Raw genomic sequence first — 9,995 nt, 5'->3', positions numbered from 1 at the left:
AATAGTGGTTAAGTTGCAAGGTAAAGTACAAAGGACAGTTGTGAGACCGGCAATGATGTATAGAGCGGAGACGTGGGCAATAAATAAGACAGAAGAGAAAAAAATGGATGTGGCAGGGATGAGAAGGTTGAGATGGATGTATGGGGTGACAAGAAGAGATAAGATACGGAATGAAGTAATAAGGGGTACCACAGGAGTTAGAAAACTATCCAATAAGATCCAAGAAAGTAGACTGAGGTGGTACGGTCATGTCATGAGAAGAGATGAACAGTATATTGGGAGGAGAGTGATGGAAATAGAGGTACAGGGAACGAGAAGGAGAGGGAAACCAAAGCGAAGGTGGATGGACTGTATCAAGGATGACCTTCGATCAAAAGGATTAACCGGTGATGAAGTGTGGGACAGAGGTAGATGGAGAACGCTGGCCAGAAACATCGACCCCACATAGAAGTGGGAAAAGATGCAGACAAAGAAGAAAGAAGAAGAAGAGATATTACTGTATGGACATGAGCTGTGGTATGACAATGAAGCAATACCCAACATATTTTGTATACTTGAGAACAAAGCCCTCAGAAGAATATTGGGAGTTAAATGGAGGGACACGGTTAGAAATGAAACCATAAAGTGCCATATGTGGATGGGATCATGGTGAGGGGTAGATGGAGATGGTTTGGGAATGGTCTTCGCACTCCCCAAGAGAGATTAGTTCACCAAACTTTCAACTGGTCTCCACAAGGCACTAGAAGAGTTGGAAGAGCCAGGCCTACATGGTTGACGATTATGAACTGTTAAATAGGAGGTAACGAATGGTGATATATTAAGTTAAAAGCTCAAATAAGAGACGGATGGCCATATCTAACCGAGGCCCTGATGATGATGATGATTTTCAAATGAAAAACACATACACAGCAGTTGATTTAGTGTGTTCAAGATTAACTGTATCCAAACATTACTACTTAGAACATATTCGTAATTCAAAAAATTTGCATATGTTCAAAGTTGAAAATTAAATTTTAAAAACCTATTTTAAAAATCCCTGGTAACTCTCACACCTTTTTTCACAGAATTGCAAGTAAATTTCCAAATGATATTGTTAAGCCTAACATTAAATGTGCTGAGATTCGGAAAAAAAAAATAAAACTATTACATGCATCATTACTATTTGTAGAAGTTTTTTTTATCTTATTCAGTCGTGAGCTCACCAAAGACATGAGCACTTTGCATCCACTTAAGGATTTTATGTTAATATTGAAAAAATCGTTTATCATTAGTAAAATTTTCAAGTTTAAGAACACACTTCTGGAGTTAATGCAGCATGTCATTGTTTATAAGTACTGGGCACATGTCTAAAATGTAATTTTAGAAATTATATTGGGACTACCTGACGATCACTGAAGGTCTTCCATGATTTCAAACCAAAATCAAAAGAATTTTAATCCATAAGAAACCATTCAAAGTCGTTATAAATTGCATAGGCCTTTCGCTCCTTCTTTTAAAATCTCTCTACATCAACAAACAGTCACCTTCATTAAACGACCAAAACACATCCTTACCATTACAGATTGCCTAACTGTCAACTTCTGACGCCTCTTCCTCCCATGCTAACTTGTTCGTTATTTTTTTTCTAATGTTTATATCATTTTCTTCAATATTTTTGGTAATCTTTTAGTTTTCATACACATCTTTTGAAATTCTGACCACTCATGCATATTATTGTCATTATTACTATCCCCAGAAATGTTCTTATTATTACGATAATTTAAAAAGGATTGCTGTTAGTCGGATATTTGTTTTATATAATCATTAGCTATAATACTAATATATTTTGCTAAGCCTTTTATATTTATTATTACTGATGACTGGAATGGATTTCGAAAAGTTTGTTCTAGTAGATCAAAGGAGAGAGAGGATTCCAAGTCTTCATGTTGTCCTTATCATAATTAAACTTAATATTAACTGGCATAAATATTACAAGTTTTACACACACACACACACACACACACACATATATATATATATATATATATATATATATATATATATATATATATATATATATGTACATATAAATACTGTATATATATATATATATATATATATATATATATATATATATATATATATATATATATATATATATATATACTATATATATATTCATACATATATACATATATATATATATATATATATATATATATATATATATATATATATATATATGTATACATATACAAATACATGGGTCTATATATATATATGTAATGATTAGAATAGTTAATATTACATGTTTAAAACAAATGACGTAATATGTCATGTTGGTTGGAAGAGCTAACCCTGGGATTTGCTGTAGTCATTCAAATTGTAAACAGGACGTATAGTGCAAACCTCGGCAAATTGACATTCTTTCTTAACGTCAACACATTGTCTCCTCGTGTGAAAGTTTGTGACGTCACCGGATGCAGGTGTCTTCGGATTCCGTCACGTGGCTAAATTAAACCAAGCATACGATATCTGTGATATCGATAATTTATTCAGTTCATATCTAAACTTCACCAGAATTGGTCATCTGGACCAACACAGCTTCCTCCAGTGATGGAGATGTTTAACTCTGTTGTTTTATAGAATAAAACTTAAAAACTATTAAGATGTATTCAGTTAATCCATTTAAATACATCTGAAAACAACTCATACTCAAATGTGTGCTTAAGACAGTAGCACGCCAATAAATGGTGGCAGCGATTAAACTCTAAGACAGCGATTAAACTCTAAGACAGCGGTTAAACTCTAAGAATTAGAGAAAAATCTTCAAGACTTCAAAATAAAAGCTGTAAAACCAGAGAAAGATCTTCAAGACTTCAAAATAAAAGCTGTAAAACCTGAGAAAGATCTTCAAGAACTCAACATTATCTACAAGAATCTACAATTTTGACTAAGTCCAACGGAAAAGCTAACATCAACATATGTTAGTATACAACCTGAATCTTCAATCAACATCCTAGGAAACCCAAGGACTGGCGTTCAACAATTGCAAGACATATCCAGGAAGAACTACATTCAACAAGAAACTAGAACGAGACATCGCTAACAAAACATCAAGAGAGAGAGAGAGAGAGAGGACGTGTCGACTTCATATATAAGCTAAGTACAGATATTTTGTATTCATTCCAGTTTGGGCAGTGAAGTGTAGTTATCACAAGTCGTTAGTCGATTATTACTGGGGTGAGTGAATTCCTAAACTTTGTTATAAGAAACTCCGAATTCTCATTTAGAATTTTTCTTTCTTTGTGCTAATTCCTTTTTCTTTCAGAAACTCTTGGGGGGAAATGTTTTGGGATTAGTAACATTGTTGGGGGAATTTTATTATACATATGCGTTTACGCAGTGGGCGTCTGTACTCATATAGATATTTTGATAGAATTGAAAGGGGTCAAAGAGATAGAAAAAAAAAATATACAGCAGTCATGGCTCCTCCTGTCAGCCCTACCCCTAGACCTAGTGGTGTAGGCCAGGCTAATCCTCCTCCAATTGTGACGCTTGTAAATGCCAGGTCAGCAATCCTTCCTTTTCAAGGTCGGGTCAACGGGTTCTTGCCACAAAATGTGGAGTCATGGATTTCATCCGTTGATGCCCATTTAAATGCCAAACAAATCGTAGATCCTTTTGTACAATTACAAGAAGCTAAAAGTTTTATAGATTTTTCTAAGGGGGATGCGAGTGCGTATTTAAGAGGTGTTTCATTTCAGGAAGCAGTTACTTGGGATGATTTCAAAGTTAGGTTACGCGCGATTTATGGGGGTGAGGAAGCCTTGGATGTAGTGTTAACGTTACGAAATACACTTAATCAAGCCACTATGAATCGGCTTAATGTTGTTGAGAGAGCAGCTCTCATAGCTGATAGGCTTAACGAATATCAGGACATTTTAGGTAATTCCACTTGGGTTACTAACGATAACATCTCCGTGAAAGATTTTTTACGATTAATGTATTTAACTTGCATGACACTTATGTTGCCTGAAGCTTTAGTGCGGTGCTTTGATAAGAAGTTAATGCCTGCAAGTACGGAATTGGATGTCTATAAACAGATAAAGAAACACATGTCCAAGTGTCCAGATCTCGATCCCGTGTTAACTCAAGTTTTTGCTAAGAATGAAACAAAACCACAAACAGTGAACGTAATTAACAGTCCAGTAGCGGGAGTGACGTGTTACAACTGCAAACGTCAAGGTCACATAAGCGCAGACTGTGGAACGAAATTTTGCTCAGTTCACAACACAGCATCACATTCTTATAGTCAATGTTACGCGCGTAAGACACAACAATATCCTAGAAATACACAGTCAATTCCACAGTCAGTTCCATATGGAAATAAAAAGAAAAATCCTCATTTTAACAATAAGAAGAAACAACAAAATGTCAATGCAGTTCAGAGTCCGAAACAAACAAACACTTCTTCAAATATCGCTGAGCCTGGGCCGTCAAACCAGACCTCGCAAAGTCAGTCTAATTTTCAGAATGTGCAGAGCAAAGCAAATACCACATAGTTAACTCTAGAGGGGAAGAGAGTGATGTTGGGTCAAGGTCATCCATGTCAACATCAATAGTATTGAATAATCAATTTAATGTTTTATCAGATAATTGTGAGACAATAGATTTTCCTATGAAACACACGGCCGAATTAAGTAAAACAGTGCATGCTCCCGTAGATTTGCAACGAATTCATACAGTAATAAGCCAAAATGAGTTACGGCCAACCTTATATGCTGTAAATTTAGAACACAAATCCTTTACGTTATTTTTTGACTCTGGTAGTCCACGTAATATTATGGATTTGAAGACGCATCATTTGATGTTTTCGAACTTTCCGATTGAAAAATCAGGAATTAGACTTTCAGGTATAGGAAATAATGAATTAAACGTCATAGGCATAACTCATATTCAGTTCAGAGTCGGTAATCGCACGTTTGCCGATACATTTGTTGTTGTAAAAAACATTAATATGTATCCAGCTGTAATTATAGGATACCCATCTATGGGAAATCAAAACATTATCTTAGCTCCTGCCAAGCACGGCGTGTATATCAAAGGGAAATTCTATAAGTCTTCTAATACCTTAAAGTCAGTTTTGGATAAAAAGGAGACGACAAATGTAACCGTAATGTACGTTGAAGAACCAATAACTTGTCTCACTAATAAAGAAATAATATACGCGACCCAGCAGAATTCTCGTTCACCCGTAATATCATCTTGCACGCAATATATCGAACCAAACATACCTTCGAATTTAATAGTGCAAATAAAGAAAACACTACCGGGATCTGAAATATTAATCCTTTCCGATACTTTGAAAACTAACGGATTGTCTGTCACACAAGCTATTTATACAGTAGGCTCACATCAGAAATGTAATATCGAAGTCTGTAATCATTTAAATAACACTTTAGTAATTCACAAAAATCAACACATCTTGGATGTAGAAGTTTATAAACATCGTATTCTTACCGTTGCTGAAATCAATCACTCTCAATCAGTTGCGGATGAATCCCTTTTGCGATCTATTAAAAATAAAATCAGTAAGGACATTCAGGACGAAGAAATTCAGCAGAAAATTTTTGAACTTTTAACTAAATATACAGATGTCTTTTCCACTACGGATGGATCCTTAGGAAAAACAGATGTGATCGAGCATCAAATAAGGTTAAAAGACAAGAAAAAAATTATATATGTACCCTCGTACAGACTCCCTATGAAATTCCAGAATGAAATAAATGATGAAGTAGGTAAAATGTTAGAGGAAGGAGTCATTAGAAAATCAAATAGCCCTTATAATTTTCCTTTAATAGTTGTACCGAAAAAAGATCGAACATGGCGTATCTGCGTCGACTTTCGTCGTCTAAACGAGGAAACGATCCCTGATCGATTCCCAGTGCCATGTACTGACGATATTTTGTCTTTGTTAGGTCAGAATAAATATTTTACCAGTTTGGACTTACTTAAAGGCTTTCACCAGATATCATTTGAAGAAGATAGTATCCCATACACAGCCTTCAGCACAGCCAGGGGACATTATGAATTTTTGCGGATGCCTTTTGGTTTACGTTGTGCTCCTATAACATTTACAAGAATGATTAACATAGTGTTTGGAGACTTGTTAGGGGATATATTGCATGCCTATATGGATGATCTTGTAATCTTTTCCAACACCTTAGAAGAACATCTACGTAAGTTAGAACTAGTACTACAGAGATTAAGACAACATAACTTAAGGGTAAAGATTAGTAAGTGTGAATTTTTCAAAACAGAATTAATATATTTGGGTTTCATGGTGTCAAGCCAAGGTGTTAAAGTAGTCCATGATAAGGTGTCGGCTATACGTAATTTTCCCATACCTACTAATGTCAAGGGAATACAAAAATTTCTGGGTTGTAGTGGATATTACAGGCTTTTTATATGCAACTATTCAATAATAGCCGCTCCTTTAACTGATCTTACGAAGAAGGGCGTAGATTTCATATGGTCTGAGCAACATCAACAGGCGTTTAATACTTTGAAAGATGAACTGTGTAGTTCTCCTATCTTAAAATTTCCTGACTTCGGTAAGGAATTCTTCATTGCAACAGACGCCTCAGACTTAGGAGTAGGAGGGGTATTGCTTCAGCAATATGATAAACAGTTTTTCCCGATAGCTTTCTATTCTCGAAAATTAAGAACTTCCGAAAGTAAGTATGCAGTAATAGACAAGGAAGGACTAGCTATTGTTAATTCGCTAGTGCATTTTATTTCATAATTTACGGTTATCCCGTTAAGGTTCTTACTGACCATAAACCACTAACAGAGTTCTTTAAAGGCTTCAATCACAGCCCTAAACGAACTCGGTGGCATTTGATCATTCAAGATTTTGGCGCAAGAATCGGGTATTTACCTGGGAAAGCAAATATCATTGCGGATGCATTATCACGCAACCCCGTGTCATCTTGTACGGAGCCTTTAGCTGAATTAATAGATATATCAACATCCATGCCTATTGTAAAAACAATATCTGAACAAGAAGATTTAGGCTGGAGTGCTGAATTGTTACAGACTGAGCAAAGAAAAGATCAGAAAATAGAAACAATTATATATGCTTTGAAAGGCAATCATAAAGAAAAAGAATATATAAAGTATAAGCAGCAGAATTATATAATCAAAGATAATATTCTGTGTAGGACTGTGACAAGGAAAACCCGCAATACACCACATGTAACTAACGACCAGGTAGTAGTACCAATCTCACTTATTTCCACTGTCCTGAATTGGTTGCATTCAAATCCATTACATGGACACCCTGGGTTCTCATTAATGTCACAGAAAGCCAAATCATTGTTTTATTGGCATACAATGCTTACAGATATAAAAAGACACATAGCTAATTGTCGCACATGTCAGGAAAACAAAGGGCATACGAAAACACCTGTCAGCCTAGGAGCTTATCCTGTGCCCAATCAACCCTTTGAAAGAATACATTTAGATTTGTTAACAGGATTTTACGAGTCAGACAGAGGAAATAAGCACCTCTTAGTAATTATAGATGCTTTAACACGATATACAGAACTAATAGCGCTTAAAACTAAAACTGCGATTGAATGCGCTAGGAAGTTTTACGAGTGTTACATTTGTAAACATGGAATTCCACACATGATAATCTCAGACTCGGGTGGTGAATTTAATAATCACTTTCTTACCTCATTGTGTGAATTCCTCAACATAAAGAAGATTAATACCATGATATATCACCCAGAGTCGAATGGGCTAGTGGAAAGAGCAAATAGGAAGATATTAAATATATTGAGGGTAACACTAGGGGGATCAGACCCCAACTGGGATATTGCAATACCGGCGGCACTGAGTACTCTGAATCATTCATATCATATATCAATTAAAATGTCACCGCATGAAGCATTGTATGGTACCCCAGTTAGAACACCTTTCCATGTATTAACGCCTACAACTAATCTATCAAATCCTTTAAAAGAATGTATAAATGCAAGTATAAGTCGATATGATATCCTTCGAAAGAATTTAGAAGAATCACAAATCATAATGAAAAGGAATCATGATAAAATAGCGAAACCAACTAAAACATATACCGTGGGTGATAACATCTATATTCAAATCAATGTCAGAAAAGGGCTCAACTATAAATTAACACCTAAGTTTGAAGGCCCATTTAACATTTTGGAAACATTAATGGCCAATAGGTTTAGAATTCAAAACGTAGCCCAACCCACGGATGAGAGAATAGTACCATTGTCTCACATAAGAAATTAAAAAGAAAAGAGAGGAAAAGAAGTGAGGGAAAATTCTGTTCTGTTTTATGTGATTAAAAGTTTTCTTTTTAATACAGGAGTAATTACATATATTTTTTCTCGTTACAGGTTTCCAAGATGAATTTTTTGTTGTTGGGAGTGATATTGTTCGCTCAGACATTTTTCTCGTATGGGATGAGTTCTAAGACTAAAAATATATATTTTAAATATGGCAATATAGTTGAAAGACAAGAAGACATTTTTATTACATCAACCAACGTAATTGTCGAAGTGCATATGCAAGCAATTTTTCTTCAAGAGAATGATGTCACTAGCTTAAGAACCGCCATTTCAAGGTTTTCTGCATCATTGGATGAGTTGCATAGAAGACATTTTCATTTGACTACTAAGAGTTTGCTTGGATCAACATTAAAAGTTGCAGAGATGCTATCTGATGACTTGAAAAATAAGACTGGCTAGACAGGATCTTTGGCTTATGACCTTTTGATGTGGACTGTAGGACACGAACATAAAGAAAGACGGAATCCGTTCATTTATGCTGCATTAAGCATCTTTGGGTCTGTTGCAAGTTTAGGTTTAGGAATTTCCAATCGTCTTAAAATTAGTAATCAAAATAAGAAAATTGAGTTCTTGACTCATAAAGATGAATTGATGATGTCAGAACTAAGGGATCAGTTAGCTTCAATCAATAAAATTATGGATTTGTTAAATGAACATTCAGATAATATCGTTCAAATTATGGAAGTACAGGATTTGTTAGCAACATTAACGTATTATGATTCAAAGATAGATCACATACATAACAGAATTGCACATTTCATTGAGAAATCCAAGGATTATGTAGAAGCTATCACGTTAGCAACTAAAGGTGTATTGTCGCCCCATTTGTTGCCTATACGTTACTTAAAATTAGCTCTGGAGAACGGAAGGGATAAACTAGGCTATGTTCCTTTGTTAGACGAACATAGGTTAGAATTTTATTACAGCCTAATTACAGTAAACGTAGATAATAACAAGATTAGGATTACAATTCCCTTTGATTCTTCTGATGCCTGGCAATCTTACAGGATATCACCATTTCCGACTTTCATGACGAATCACTCAAATCCATTGATATCCAGTTTGACAGGACACGTATTGATTTCCCCAGACAAGGAAACATATACGGTCATTAAAGACTTAAATCAATTAACTCACTGTTCAGACGCAATGGATAGAAAAATATGTACAGCTGACTCATTTGAATTCCGTAAAAACTTAATGGATTCATGCGAGTTAGGTATAGTGCTAGACGGTGCTCTCTCCCATACAAGTGAAAATTGTCTGGATAAGCTTTATCCCTTTGACAATAAAGAATTCAATTGCAGACTGAATAATGGCTCGTGGATACGATACGACAAGGACGGCTTCAATGTATCATGCCCTGACGGATCCACATCCTTCACCCACATCTTCGTCGCAGCAGATGGTTGTATCGGGACTTCCCCGAATTCCATGGTGACTGGTCTACGGACAATCATCAGAGAACGAGCCTACTTCGCGAACTTCACGTGGACCTCTACAATGCCAGCACTTCCTCTCCCATACAACGGAAATGTGGCAAAGCGGTTGATGAAACTTACCGAAAAGGACCACCTGTCACCGACTTATAAAGAAATTCTTCACCCCATACTACTGGCTGGTTTGTGT

Source organism: Palaemon carinicauda, chromosome 25 (genome assembly GCF_036898095.1).
Source record: "Palaemon carinicauda isolate YSFRI2023 chromosome 25, ASM3689809v2, whole genome shotgun sequence".
NCBI lineage: Eukaryota > Metazoa > Arthropoda > Malacostraca > Decapoda > Palaemonidae > Palaemon > Palaemon carinicauda.
The sequence above is the reverse complement of the archived record's forward strand: the minus strand, read 5'-3'. Positions refer to the sequence as shown.